General features: G+C 40.0%; 1 protein-coding gene across 2 annotated transcripts in view; it reads right to left on the bottom strand.

The window, feature by feature from the left end:
* MEGF10 (multiple EGF like domains 10) overlaps positions 1-15,664 on the bottom strand; it is a 332,427-nt gene that overhangs the window by 139,744 nt on the left and 177,019 nt on the right. The window contains exon 1 of one of the 2 annotated variants that reach the window (XM_039848593.1): positions 14,468-15,019. The exons of the other annotated variant lie outside the window; for it this stretch is intronic. The gene's annotated coding sequence lies outside the window, so the exon portion shown is untranslated. Of the gene's footprint in view, positions 1-14,467; positions 15,020-15,664 lie in introns of those variants that run through there. 2 annotated transcript variants of the gene reach the window in all.

The following is a 15,664-nucleotide window of genomic DNA, read 5'->3' as shown; positions in this document are numbered from 1 at the left end:
CTTTTCTTTTAAAGAACTGGTTGTTAGAACTGAGGGATAAAACTCGCTTGGCTTCCAAAGCTCTTTCTTTACTCATTGATACTTTGCTCTAAAAATCTGCATGTCAGGCCTTGGTTGCCATCCTTCTCAGCAGTGGAGTCTGACACAGACACCATCCAAGGACACATAAGCCACTAACCCAAACAACACTGTGGTCTCCCTTATGTGCCTGTGAATGACTCTACATGCCACTGAGGCCCTAATTACATGGCTTTGTTTTTATAAATAGTACAACCTGGACGAGAAATGAAAAATGCTCTTCCAAATTCTCTAGCTAGACAGGCATTTCCTTAAGTCATGCTTTAAGAAATCCTTCTTAAATAGAAAGTGAACTCTGGACAAAGTCAGAAAGATCAGACTTTTGTCCTCTAGGGAGTGAGTTACACATAAGTCCATGAAATTCTGAAACAATCTTAAAGGATCTATTTCAGAAGATTTCTGGATTTCATAACAATATAACATCTTAAACCAGAGACAATTATGCTGTGAGGTGACAATTGGACCTAGAAGGTTAGTTTATAGGATATGATCACAAAAATTAAACTCTACAGTAGTGATGGCCTGCAGTGAGGCCCTCTGTACAGTCCCTAGTGGTCACACAAACAAAACTACAAAGCATCATTTACATACTGCCTTGAAAGAAAGGCAAGGATTTTTTTTTTTTTTTTTCCCCAGCTCTAGTCTGGCAGAGCTCCATTCAGAAGGTTTTTTTTTGTTTTTGTTTTTGAATGTCAGAAGAAAAGTGCCTTTCCTCCAGGCTGGTCTTCAGCAAGATAAAAGCAGACCATCTGGCTAGCTATATGGAGGAAGCCTCTGTACCTGAATCCTTAGCTGGGCTCAGGCGTAGTCATCACACTTCTTGAGGGAAGAGGATCTCTTCTCTTCCTTAGGAGGAAACACCTCACCTCCCTGGCCTAGACCAGCCTAGGTCATTTGTGCAGCCTCCATGACATCCCCTCCCCTCACATTCTCGCCACTTTAATTCTGCAGCTTCCTACACGGATCAATTGTTCAAAACCTGGAGGTCCAAAGTATAAATTGTCCAGGCTCTTCCCTCACCTCATACCCTCCCGAATATGTTCTCACTCACTATTGCCTGTTGAACCATTCTTTGGCACCTCCGCTGGAAGAAAGAGCAGGTCTTGGGGAAGTTTTAATCAAGCGGTGATATTACCTTTTGGCCTCACTGCTGACGTTGAAGATTAACCATTTAAATAAAGATTAGGATTGTGGGTCAGGTTCACTTTTTCATATTATTCTTATGTCCTTGTAGTTCTGAATAATCTTGAAATTAGGTCCACAAATATTTAAGTTTCTATCCCACTTAAAAAAAAAAAAATCAAGAAAAAAGAAAAAGTCTACCTGTCTTGGTCTGCTCAGGCTGCTATAACAAAACGCCATAGACTAAGTGACTTAACAGAAATTTATTTCTCACAGTTCTGGAGGTGGGGAAATCCATGATCTAGGTGCTGGACAATTCAGTTTCTGGTGAGAGCGCCCCTCTTGGCTTACAGCTGGCCTCCTCATGACGGAAAGTGAGAACTCCGATGTTCTTCCTCTTCCAATAAGGGTATCGGTCCTATGGGATTAGGGCCCCACTCTTATGACTTCATTTAATCTTCATTACTTCCTTACAGACCCCATCTCCAACTACAGTCACATTGTGGGGTAGCTTCTACATATGAATTGGGAATGGGGGTGGGAGGAGCTGGACACAGTTCAGCCCACAGCACTATGCTTGACCATTCGGGGATAGAAAGATATATTAGATCGATCCTACTTTCTCAAGGAGCTTACATTCTAGAATGAATTTATTCTAGAAGTAGAAAGGTCCTCAAAGTTTATGCAGCCTCATCTCACCCCAAGAATGTACCTCCTGATGAGATGGTTGGCTATTTCACCCTGTCACAGAGAGGGACATAGAGGCACAGAGATTGAGGTGGCCTGTGGCACTTGTGACAAAGTAACACAAAATTAAATTAAAACTGTGGCTATATCTCCAGAGGGAGACTGGATGTGCTAAAGTCTGGGACATCAACTACATTCCTTATCACCAAACTCCTAACACTGAAAGGGCAGTGCCTCTCAGGCCAAGATGTTTCAAAAGACTTCTTGATTCAGAATGTTAGAAGAAGCATTATCTGGAATCTCTTGCCCCAGCCAAGATAAGGACTGTAGTTTGTTAGAGAGAAGAATTTTGCTGCTTTCCTAAACTATGAAGACAGAGTCTGTATGTCAATTAACTTGACAAGTTCAATATCTAAAACAGTATGGCATATTAAAGAGAGCATAAACCTGAGATGCAACACACTAGGATCCTACAATAGCCTCACTGAATTAAAAACAGAAGTAACCTAGACAATCCTTGAGCAGAAATTAATCAATGAGATACAGACAAAACAGTCTGAGTATCTACCACAAGCCAGATAGTGTCCTAAGTACTTTTCACTTATTATCTCAATTAATCCTCATAACAACTCTATGAAAGAGCTACCATTATCATGCCTCACTTAACTGATAAAAAGCTGAAGTCTAGAGTAACTGGCTCAAGGTCATACATCTAGTAAATAATGGACTGAACCAGGATTCAAATCTAAGGAGGCTGGTTCTAGAATCCACACTCTAAACTTCTGCATTATAGCACATCTGTGCCTTAACTTTTCCACTACATTTGTTCACTGGACAAAGTAGTCAATGCTTGAAATGCAAACCCAAGAGGGTAGAAGCATTTTTAATCTTAAGTATTGCCCTATCCCTAGCATAGAAAATCACATGGAATGTAACAGGTACTCAATGAATATTTGTTGAATAAATGAATAACAGATTGTGTTAGATTTAATGAAATCACTGCAATATCCTCCTTATTGTATTCCCATTTTTATTTCATTTTATACTCTTGTCATCAATGATAATCCTTTGGTATCCACTGCCTAGAGAATTTCATCAACTTTTAAAAATTTTCCAACGTGGCTCTAACCTACAATATCAATAGTGACATTCCATTATATGAACATTTCCCCCTGACCATCTCTGCCTGCTCCTGCCCCTGACCACCCTCACCCCAACCATGTGCATGTCTACCAACTCTCTCCTCCGATCACATGAAGCTCACTTATCTTTCAAAGTCCCGTCTCTTCTAAGCAGCCTTCTCACCAAATCCATAGTGATCTTAACCTGTTAGAAGATGGATTCACCTGAAATATATCTATCACCTGCTTCCTCATCCTTTCCGTCTTCACAAGCAGACTGGCAATGTGCTGAAGGCAGGTGCTGTGCCTTCTCGTTTTTGGTATTCTCTCCAACATGCAGTAAATGCTGAGCTCATAGCAAACACATCATAAACACGGATCGACTAACCAATGCAGACAAATGCAAACCATTCACCGATTTTTTAAAACTTAAGGTAAAAAAAATTTTAATTGAGGTAAAATTCCCATAACAGAAAATTCATCATTTTAATCATATTGTGCAACCATCACCACTATCTAGTTCTAAAACATTTTCATCATCCCTAAATGAAAACCCATACCCATGACGCGATCACTTCCTATTTCCCCCTCCCTCAGTCCCTTGCGACCACTAATCTACTTTCTACCTATGGATTTGCCTATAGTGGATATTTCACATAAATGGAATTGCACAACATGTGGCCTTTCATGCCTGGCTTCTTTCACTAAGCGTTATGTTTTCAAGGTTCATCCATGCTGTAGCATGTATCATACTTCATTCCTTTTTATGGGTGAATAATATCCCACGTATAGATATATGACATTTTGTATACCCAGTCTCCAGTCATCAGTTGGTGAACATTTGGGTTGTTTTCACCTTTTGGTTGTTTTGAATAATGCTGCTATAAACATTGATGCTCAAGGTTTTGTTTGAACACTTTTTAATTCTGCTGACATTGACTAAGGAAGAACAAATTTATTAACTAGAAGCCTCATCTTTATTCTACCATTGAGATGAATAACTTTTTTAAAAAATAAAATACTACTTTCATTTAAAAACATTCATTCCCCTGAGTAAATTTAACTGTTTCTGTATTGCAGAATATTTTAAGTTGCTTATAGCTTATATTTTGTATCAAATACTATACTTTCTAACTTCTGTATTTAATTATAGGGTGATTCTTTCATAAAAAGCATAAGCAGGCCTTATTCCTAGACATTAATATTCTTCCCTATTTTAACATTACTTGGTGTTATAATGATAAAATATTTATTGAGCACTCACTATGTGCTTACCATGATGCTTAATGTAATACTCTTTGAGGTATATACTGTTATCATTTCACATGCAATGAAAAGAGACTTACAGTTAAGGAGCCTACTAAGGTCACAAAGCTTTATGGGCAGAGATGGGGTCCCAATTCAGGCTGTCCTTTGTCATTTCATATGGTAATGACAAAATCAGGCAGGAGTAGACTCAGACCATCGAAATCTTATCTCAACTCAAGACTTTAATCACATGTATTCATGTAAATCAATAGTTAACCTTTAAGTCCAATGCCAAAAGGAAGTGTACAGAATAGATACTCGGACTTCACACAGATATGCTATAACCATTTCAAAGCCAAGGACTCCAAATTCTCCCTCAGGAAAAAAAAAAAATGCTCCTATTTTCTCTGTTTGATTCTACCAGCTCCATAGTGTAATAGCAAGCTACGATGTTCTATAAGTACGATGACCAACACTGATAATGACAGATGTCCTCTAGATAGAAAAAGGACCACAGGCTACTCTTATGCTAGAAGCATCATTTTGTTTATAGGGCTGTTCCACCTTTACAGGTATTGCTCCGGGAGCTCACTGTGAGCTTAGGCAGTGATGGCTAAGATAAGTGAGAGAGATGAGCCAAAGACTCCACACCTCATATCGCTTTGTCACAATAAGAAAAACGTGAGGGGGGAAAAAAGCATTCTAATATTAGACTTCAGGAGAGATGTCATCTAAAAATTCAGAGGAATAGCCATGATCCATAGATCTATGGAGTCTTTTTCTGATTTTTCTGGACAGATTACAGTGAGCAGGAGGAGGGTAGAGCATGGAAATGAGAAGATTTGCTAGTTGGTCAGCTTGGAGGAGTGATTTTGTTCTGCTTACACTGTTGACCTCATAGGCACTGCATATGTTGTCCAGAAACATAAAACAATCAACTCTGATAGTGCTGGTCCATGCTTTCTGACATAAAGCTCTTCCAGCTATAGAAGTAAGAGTGAATTTATGGATATTTAAAGCTCCTCCCAGCCCTGCCAGGCCCCAAATTATGTGACAGTTGGGTTTCCCAGAAAATATCCATTTTTCATCACTGCTAGAACTTTAAACATGATGCTTTAAAAAGTTTTGAACTTCTTACTGAAGTATAAAATACATACCAAAAAGAACACAAATCAGAATTGAACAGTTCATTTTCACAAAATGAACATACCCACATGACCACACCCAGATTAAATAGAACAATGTTAGCATTCCAGTAGCCCTCCTTGGGCATAATTCTGACATAAAACTAAGTCCCAGCAAGCATCCTATGCCTAAAAAGCATTAGTATTAAATGTGTCACTCGGGAATAAAAGACAACATATCATTTTCCTACTTTTTCAAGTAGAGCACAGTCCTCATCTCTTGCAGCACTAAGGAGGACGCGTCTCTAAATAACAAGAATGGAGCCAAATGAATAGACTAATGACAATGAATTGAAAATTAATTAACTAATCAGGAGCGTGTTTAACTCAACCCTTTTGCCACCTGCAAAGAATACTCTCCCCCTTCTCCACTTCAGAGGCATCTATATCACTGGTAAAACCAAATATCCACTCAGTAAAGTATAAACAAACTGCAAGGGGAAGGGGGAGTGGAAACATAATGAAGAAAATAAAGCCACTTGCCTCTCTGTAGTCCACTTACTTCTCCTTCTTTAATGGATTTACAATGATAGTCTATAATCAAGGTGCAATGACAGACTTAATTACAAGCTCTAAGTGACGTCAAGCAAATCATACATCGTCTCCTGGGTATAAATTTTGTTAAGCCTAACAATCCCAGTCAGAAAACCTCTTATCTCACAGACAAAAGGATTCCTATCGCAATGAGCTGCCTGAACACGGTAAATAGGCTCTCCACAACCCATTTCATCCAGAAAAGGCTTTCTCCACTCTGCATCACTCAAGGCTGTATTCTGTGCCTAACATAAAAAAAAGAAAGAAAGAAAGAAGGAGAAAGAGAGAGAGAGAGAGAGAGAGAGAGAGAGAGAGAGAGAGAGAGAGAGAGAAAGAAAACAAAAGAAAGAAAGAAAAGAAAAGGAAAAAAGAAAAGAAAAGAAAAAAAGAAAAGGCCACCTATAAATATCCACAGGAACTAGGGACTAAGTTTCCCTTTGAAAGAAACCCAGAGGCAAAGGCTGAATGAATGACATACTTTTTCAGAAAGGGAGTAGTAATCAGACTAAAAGAACAATCTTGTGCAAAATGTCTGCAACCTTCGCTGAGGCTATGACCTTGAATTTGAATCTTCTTCTGAAACAAAGAATATAGCCAGTTGTTGAACTCCAAATTAGATCTTTACAGGAAGTTTGCAACCTTTTCCCTCCAGTTTGGAAGTTGGGGATGAGGAGTGCTATCTAAATGACATCTGGGGAGTCTCCCAATCCCCAAACCATCCAGATAGATCAATAACTTTTTATGAATCTAATTGTATTTCATCTCAAAAAAAATTCTCAGCTTCAAAACTGATATCTGATTCTAGATTCTGAAGGAAATTATTAATACACCATATACACCTTAACCCTGGAACGAAGAATCATTCTCTTGCGGTCATGGGCCTTGATTTAGGTGGACTTTCAGAGCAAATAGATATCTGTCTTTGATGGACCTGGAGAAAAGAGGCTGAGAAATGTACTTTGCCTATCATGGGCAAAGGGAGATCCTTTTTATTTTTAAAATCAATAATAAAACTCTGCCATAAGATGAGTCAGCAGCCATGGTAGGAAATAATTCTTCCTTGGCCAAAGATCGAATGGGAGTTCTAATAGACTTATGTTCCACTATTGCCATGTCTCATGCTACTAAACCAGCAGAGTAATAATGATGCTTCTACAGAATTACTTTTTTCCTTCCCAAGTTCTACCTCTGACAACATTGCTGCAAGTACTTTAACTGTGAAAGGCCTTGACCTCCTTTCTTTGTCTTTCTGATTCAAGTGTGTCTGTTTCCTTGGGGCTACCAAGCTCAGTTGGACGGCTGGCCAGAGCAGAATAGAGCATCAGCCAACCCCCAAACAATGGGCCCTTTTCTCTGGCTGTCACATGAACAGCGTTGTGTTACTGCCATTGTCCCTCCAAGCAGAGACAGAGAGGCACAGGTTCTCACAGACCAGCTATTCTCAGTGACCCACTCTGACCAACTCACTAAAATATTAAAAAGAAAGAAAGAAAGAAAAGAAAAGAAAAAAGAAAAAAGTCATGGCTTCTGAACGGAGCAGTATAGCCCTAACAAGAGTTATAGTGCATCCATGGATCACCTATGTCAGAATTCCTTGTCAAAAATACACATCCCTGGGCCCCACCACACTCTTACTGAATCTAAATCATCACAGGGGATCCAGTACCTGCTGGTGATTCTCAGGCCCCTAAAGTTTGAAAACATAGGCCAAACAGAGATCTCAAGCATTTCTAGCCTCATTAATGGACTGATTTTGCACATCTCTCTGTTCAAAGGATGTACAGATGGGAAGGAATTCTGAAAGGGCAACTACTTTATGCCATGGTAATCAAATCTTAGTATAGGAGAAAACACCTGGGGAGAAGAAAGGTGAGAAAGATGAGGGCACCAAGGAATGTGGAGAATGCGACAGGAAATTAAATAATAATAATAATAGCTGTTCAGAAAGTAGTGGAAGTTTGGGGGTCGAGTCAGCTATGAGCAAAAAGAGGGAGGTGCAGGGAGAGAAGGAGGGTGCTGAAGCAACCTGGCAGAGGCTAGAGCCTTCAGAAAATGACGGATGGTGGGATGGATAAACAGCCCTTAAAACACATGTTTAATGTTTAGTTTTAAGAGGCCAACTTCCTCCATAGTTCTGAGCCTTAAAAGTCAGCCAACTAGAGGCACATGCTTGGTATATTTTATGAGGTGAAGATGTAAAGTGATATCTGTGGCTGGGTGAACCACTTCATGCTAAGAGAGACAGTACTGTAGTGTGGCAAGATCATCTTTAAACTAAGCTTCTTAAGGGAAAATGTGAATTCAGAACCAGATGACTCTAGTAGAAACATGAGCCTTGTCTCCATCTCCATCCCCAAGAAGCCCCATAGTGGCTGAAAGAAATAACAGTTTTCTCATTTCACACCTTCTCATGAAATCAGGGCTCAATTTTTACTTACATCTCCATAAAGTACCCCAAAGCACATCTGGTTTATATAATAAAATAATAGCAGTGTGATGCAAGGGGCTCCTTTAATGCATATAGTGCTGTGGGAACAGGCAGAGTCTAGTCCTATAGCCCCATGCTTAGCTGTCATAAAGATTCTCAAATATTAACTCACCCTTCGTGCAGAATGGTTTAGTCACTATTGCTTGCAAATGTCTTGCAAATTACTGTGGCCACATGTTTGCTGAGCTCACTCGCCTGTCTAAAATACCCCCATCCACTTAAATCCTTTCTCCCTCAAGGTCCCACACTGCCAAGAAACCTCCGTGAGCACACAGAGTCCTCTCTCTAGAATGAGCTCTCGAAGCAGCTCTCAGAACTGCCCACTTGGCCCTTATCACGCCCAGCCTTAAACAGTCAGTTGTATTTTTTTATCTTTTTTTTTTTTTTAAGGCAAGTATCTTGGTAATTCCACATAGTATCCCTATGCCCTGTACACCCAATAAATAACTCACAGAGCAAAAATAAAACTCAAACCAATTACTTTTTTAAAGAACACAAAAGTCACATCTTGTCATCAATTCCTTATCCAAAAAATAAATAGAGCACCCTTTTGAAGATATCAATTAAAGTAGATATTTACAATTTTCATTTTGATTGTAGAAGTAATACCCTGGGCCCAAAACATAGATTTCATTCCTCTATTTTGTTTCATCAGGAATAAGTTAAATTTATGTGTTTTGATGTTTAATTTGCCACCAAAAATTACTTCTTAAAAAAGACAAACATGATTCTTTACCAGAAGGTAAAGATCCATCATGGGCTCCATCATGGGAATAATCACTGTGGCAAGGTTTTAGAACCAATCAAATACGTGCAGCAAATTCATGTCAGCCAGGCAAGGCACTTAAGTCACCCTCTAGGATGAGGCCCCCTTGTTCCCAAAGATAAGATGTTTTTAACAGATACTAATATCTTGCACATGCACGTATCAAGACAAGGCATTCCATACTGAAACACCGCTTTCTTTGTTTTAGAAAGGGGGAAGGGTACCATTTATTACCCTCAGAGTAGGAAATTGAGGTGGTTGAAATGCTTTACATAGTTTCTTTATCGAGGAGTTATAAGTCACTGGAAATGAAACGATAGAGGAAATCACTAGAAATGAACATAGATAATAACAGGATGTATTATCACATTCACACTTTCCAGACTGGCTAATGACATGGAGTATGCATTATCAAATAATATCCACATGCTGACTTGCAGTTTTACAAATAAAATTGTATAAAGTAAAATAACACTGGTTTGTATCTTATTTTTTTCCTCATAGTATGAGAAATCCTTTCATTAAGTGCTATTAATTAATCCTCTGAGATAACTATTTTTAAAAACAGAATGGTCACAGTGGAAAATAATATTAAATTGGGAAGAAAAGAAAGACAAGATATAAATACAAAACCTTGGGAAATTCACATAGAGAGAATGAATGAATGAATGAATGAATGAATGAAGACATTAGGAGACTAGGTAAGAGACTTAGAAAAGTACATCTAGATGCAAGTTTAAATTAAGGTAGAAAAGGTTTATTTTGGAAACAGAATTGAAAAAAAGACAAATCAATGGAACCCAATAAATCTTAGTTAATTCTTAAAACAAAGCTAATTTTTAAAATGAAATACTAGATATATATCCGTGAGAGATTGAGACCACAGGCAGTGCTTAATATCATTTTACTTGAAATCCAAATAACCTGGATATTTGTACTTCATGCAATGATGCTGCTACCTTCCTGCCCTATGTCACTGGAACTCTTATACATTATCCCATGACTGAACTTTGGTTGTTGTTTATTTTATGGTGGAGTGGCCCATGACATAAGTTCCACTTTGCAGCATCACCATTTCTGTCATTATCCTGTGATTTGTTTGTTCATTTGTTCAAATGTTATTATATATTGCCATTATTTAAAAAAAAAATGAGTGGGAAATGAAAAAATTTAAGACCTAATAGTAATTACAAGAAGTTTTTGTCTCACATACTTAATATAAATGAGACAAAGATGGAAGGTACCAGTCATGCCAAAAATGGCAAACCTTTAATCAGAATCATTCGTTTATTGAACTTGAGCGGGTCAACTGTGTTCAAATGAGGAGGAAATAACCAAAATTACAGAAAGTTTAAAGAAAGAAAAATTAAAGAAATGAATAAACTGAATAAACTGAAAGCCTAATGCTGTGCCTAAGTGAAAAGATAAAATTAGAAACTTTATAATATATTTGACTATCTAGGACCAACATCCTTTATAACATGCAGGCTTTTGCATAGCTTTTAGGAAGGCATCCCGTACTAAAGTGGGGAAAATGAGTTATCATGTTGCTGATCAAATACAAAAATAAATACCAAGGTTTTTATGAACTAAAAGGCACAAGGCAAAAGCTTTTTTAAAATTTGTATTGGCATCGGCACTTTTATTTCAATGTCCTGATACTGCCACTCACAACCAAAACCATCTCAGAGGTATGATAAACTCAGCTCTTGTACCATAGTGCTTCCATAGTATTGAACATGTAAGATTAATTTGGTGGCATTTAGTGTTTATAAGTTTTCTTAGGATATTCTATCTTGTCCTTTTCCCACTCCATGTTAACTCACTTTGTAGACTACATCTAGCCAAATCATAAATTTTTGACTGGCTTCTCCACAACTCTTAGTACGCACATAGTGACTATCCCAAACACTTCGTGTGCTAAGAAAATGTTAATTAGTGTTCATTCATTCATTCTTCTCTTATGTTCTTTAGGCGTTTATTATGTAACTACTATGTGCCAGTCATTTGGATAAAGGCTTAGAATAAAGAATGACAATCTCACCAATCAATTGGAGAAACATCCAGATAGCACAGTTGATTCAATATGGCAGATGCTATTAAAGCTATCCACAAAGCAGAATAGGAATCATGTGAGATATCACTTGTTAACGTGAGAGAATCGGAAAAATTTCAGAGAGGAGGTCTTATTTGAACTATACCTTGAAAGATGAATGGGTAGCAAATAATCTTTTAGGCTGAAAAGAGGAGCAAAGACATTTCCCAGAGAGTTTCCTCACAGGTGGGTCAGGGAGGAGTGAAAACAGGCAACATATTCTCCAAGGAACAGTAACAAGATCAAGATCACTGGTGCTTAGAGGCTTGGGGAACAGGGAAGCAGAGCAACAAACCCAGAGAAGACAGTGCAAACCTGGTCTCGTGTATCATGTTAGAGAGGTCAGGCTTTATGCTACAAGCCAGGGTTTTTCCAATTGTGATTTGAGATCATCTCCATCAGATTCACTAGGGCAGCTGCTAAATGCAGATTTCTAGCCCTTGCATCTGGGGTACAGCCTTGAAATCTGCATTTTTAATAAGCACCTGGTTGCCATTGATGCTCACCATCTGGGGAGCTGCCACAGATTTTAAACAAGGGAATGACATGATCAGATTTGTATTTTAGAAATATGCTATTAGACCAAGGAGACAATCATGAGAAAGATAAATCCACTGCTGCTAAATGAGCATGTGACTTGGGTTTTTATCATCTGGGGAACTTGTAGAACTGCAGACTTTTCACACTTAACTCGAGACTTACTGCATCTGAATCATAGAGGAGGGACCCAGGATTTATATTAGGTTGAATGATACGAAATTGACATTTTATGTAGGTCGGAATGGTCAAATTTTGGCAATTTCTCACAATTCAATCTAATCTTTTTATCAAAGTCCCCTTCCATGCTTCTGATGTATATCAAAGTCTGAGAATAGCTAATGAAATACAAGCAGAACTAAATGCTTTTCTTTTCTTTTCTTTTTTACTAATTATTAGTGTCATTACTCACTTTAATTAACATGCAACGATGGACCTAAAACAAATGTTAAAAGAGAAAAAGGAGATTTAAAAACATCCACCAATCAAGTAAGGCCACTAATTTAAGGATCTTAGAGCCAGAAGGAACACTAGATTATCCAACTTTTTCCCACCTCCCCACACAAGTTTACATATGATAAAGCTGATAGAAGAAGTGCCCTGCAGGGGTTATACTGAATATTTTGTTCAATTCTTCAATACATGCTTTTTATTTTAACAGGTATTGAACTCATTATTGCTTAAAAGTAGCAGGATTTAATTTATAGGGTGCTGGTATCACACAAAGCCCTAAAATGCTTGAAATGGGGGAGGGAGGGCATTAAAGCAAATATTGATGCATATCCATTTTTTAAATGAAGCCAACAAACTTAACATAGAACCTAGAGCAGTCCTTGAAATGTAATAGACACTTAATATACATTTATTGAATAAATGATTGATCTCTAAAAAATAGGTTAAAGGGGGTATATTAATGCAAGGAATTCCTAAGGCAGTGTAGTTTACAGATTATAAACTAAGTAGAGATTTCCCACCTGCTGGCCTGTCCCAAGAACCCTCTGGCATCCATAATCCCTCCTCTACAAATCTCAGGCTTGCCACATGCACCTTCCATTCCACCAAAGGGTCCCTGGCTGGAAGCAACGCAAAGCTCATGTCTGACCCAAGTTTGACAATACATCATGTTCTAGGTGGGAGTAAAGCCCATATAAGTGCAGCCTTCAAGGGCCATCCAAGTAGAAACAATAGCTAAAAATTACTGATAGCTAATAAAACTTATATTGTCTTGATACAGCAGTAGTTACCAATGTTAGCTTAATAATTATAGTAACAGTAATAATAATGGCTAATACATGCTTATTATCTTGTTAGCTTGTTAGCACACCATACACATTACCTCATTTAATTTTTTTAACATCCCTCTGGTGTAAGCATTGTTATTATCATTCTGATTTTATAGATGAGGATAGAGAGGTTAAGTAACACCCAAAATCACACAACTGGAGAGTGACAGAGTTGAGAGATGACCCAGGCTACCTGGTCCCAGAGCTTACCATCAACTGAACTCTCTGACCACAGAGCAGCAAAGCAAACCCTGCAAGCTGACCTCTTGGAACAGTCATGTCAGGAAGAAGGCATTTCTGGAGAAAATGATCTGGTCCCAGTCTTTTCATTCATATGGAATGAGCATCTTTAGTTGGGTAGACCATACACAAAGTGAGACCCAAGTTATAAAGGAGGAATATAAGGAGAACCAAGAAGGAATGTCATTCTCCTCTGCCTTGGGATAGTATGCATATCACTGCCTAAGAACTTTTGGGCTAATAAAATCTCGAACTTCAACTTTCCTTACAGAGTCTGGGTCCTTGTGTAAGGATATTTTCGAAAAAAGCACCAAAGATATCATTATACTTCATTTACGCAGTGATATCATTCTGACCTCCAGAAAGAAAAAATAAAAAGGACAAAATATTTCCCTAAAGCAGGGGTAAAAATCCTAGATCAAAGGAATTTAAAAGACCAACACGAGATAGATCCCTCCGTGGTAACTATGGCTTGAAGAATCGCCTCTCCCAGCATTCCCTGAAGACACAGGCATTCCTACAAGGAAGAGTCCCTTCCAGTCTAATTCAGTCTGCAATCCTAGCACCCCTAAAGGACGCTGAGAACGCAGGAAGAGGGACTATCCCAAGTCTACCCGCACCATCTGAATATCAAACACTGGAGAAAAAGTTTAGAAAACAAGTCAAGATCCCAGAGGAGAAGTAAAGCTGATCTCAAAGGAAGGGCTCAGCTGAAACTGCTTTTCATTCTCAGTCTGATTCCCTCAAACCTCTCTATACCCAGCTATGACACCCATCAACACAGAACACACAGACAAGGCAACCCAAGGGCAGAAATTGTACAAAATGAAATGCGTAATGGGATGTCTTCCCATGAAAAATACTCCAAGAAGTTCCTCCAAAGCCCCAAGAAAGAAAACCAAATGCAAACAATAACAATAAACCACCGAGACACGTAAACAACCCAGACTGAGCCCGTCTCGCGCCACCTCACGCGGCACCCGGGTATCCTGGCGAAGGAAAATGTGCCCCTCGCCCATAAGAAACCATCCTGAATCCGGCCAATGTCCACTGGCCACCAGAACTGAGTTTGCCCAACTCTTACCAGGTCACAAGATCCTGAAATTCGCAGCGCAACACTTTTTCTCCTGTTTTCACCCAACGCCCGCCGAGAAGCACAATCTGTCCCAAACAGCGCAGTTACCCTCCAAGCAGCGTCTCAGACGAGAGCAATACTTGGAAGTCTTCGTTCAGTTTCAAAGGTGGAGACGCGGATTAGGAGACCGGTCTCAGTGGGTTTCCAGACCCCCAGTTTTGCGCACCGGGAAAAGTACTCGCTGCAAACTTGAATAAGGTTTCCCCTTCTGGCTCGAGATGCTGGAAGAGGAGGAGGGGAGTAACCCGAGCCAGGGCCGGGATGCGAGCAGTTGCCGCTGCTGCAGCTGCTGCCGCCGGAGTAGTGACCACTGGAGGGGGGCGTCGCTTGGCGTCGCGCACAGTCCCTCCTGCAACCGGCGGATCAGCCCGGCCCGACTCCTGCGCCGGGATCGCGGGTCGCCCCTGCCCTGAGCTGCTTCCACCGCCCGAAAGTGACCCCGCCAATAATCCAGTCACGAAGTTGGCAAACCTAGAGGTCACCTCAGGGAATGGCAGAGAGAGTGACTGTCTGCGTACCGACTCAAGTTCAGTGCGTGCCCCCTCGCCAAAGTCCCTGGACGGTGCTCTAGACCCTCTATGAGGATTCAGGGCACTGGGGCCAGCACCCGAGCGACCAGCTGGAATGGACGGCACGTCCCCAGCAGTGCCAGGGAAGGAATGCAAATGTGGGACAAAGGAAAGGGATGGATGACCTAGCGGTACCAGAGTGTGCGAAGCTGCAACAAAGTGGTTGGGAAGGTTGGACGGGACTTGGCGAGGGGAGGTAGGGGAGATGCGGGGGAAGTGGGGAGATGGGTGGGGAGAAGGGAACCTGCTTTTACAGAGGCGGGGCGGAGAGACAACTCTTCCGACCCGCAGGAAAATCTCTGTGAGGCCTCGCGCGGAGATTTCTTGGGGAATGGCTCCCTCTGCCGACTCGCCAAGGGGTCCCAGGAGACCCAGGGATAGTTAAATGGATGGAGTCTTTTCTCCGTCTGTGGATTGGGCAGGACGTGAATTCCGAAATCTACTTTTCTATCCATCTTCCGCTTCCTTACTAAAGAATTTCTCCGCGTCCGGATGACCCAAGCAAAAACAAACTTCGAATTGCTGGAAAGCTCTTTCTTATGTTCAGCTGATTTCTATCCTCTTCCACTTAAAAAAA

The sequence above is a fragment of the Pteropus medius genome, unplaced genomic scaffold, assembly GCF_902729225.1.
Source record: "Pteropus medius unplaced genomic scaffold, Ma_sr-lr_union100, whole genome shotgun sequence".
Lineage (NCBI taxonomy): Eukaryota > Metazoa > Chordata > Mammalia > Chiroptera > Pteropodidae > Pteropus > Pteropus medius.
This window is presented reverse-complemented; position numbering and strand designations above follow the sequence as displayed.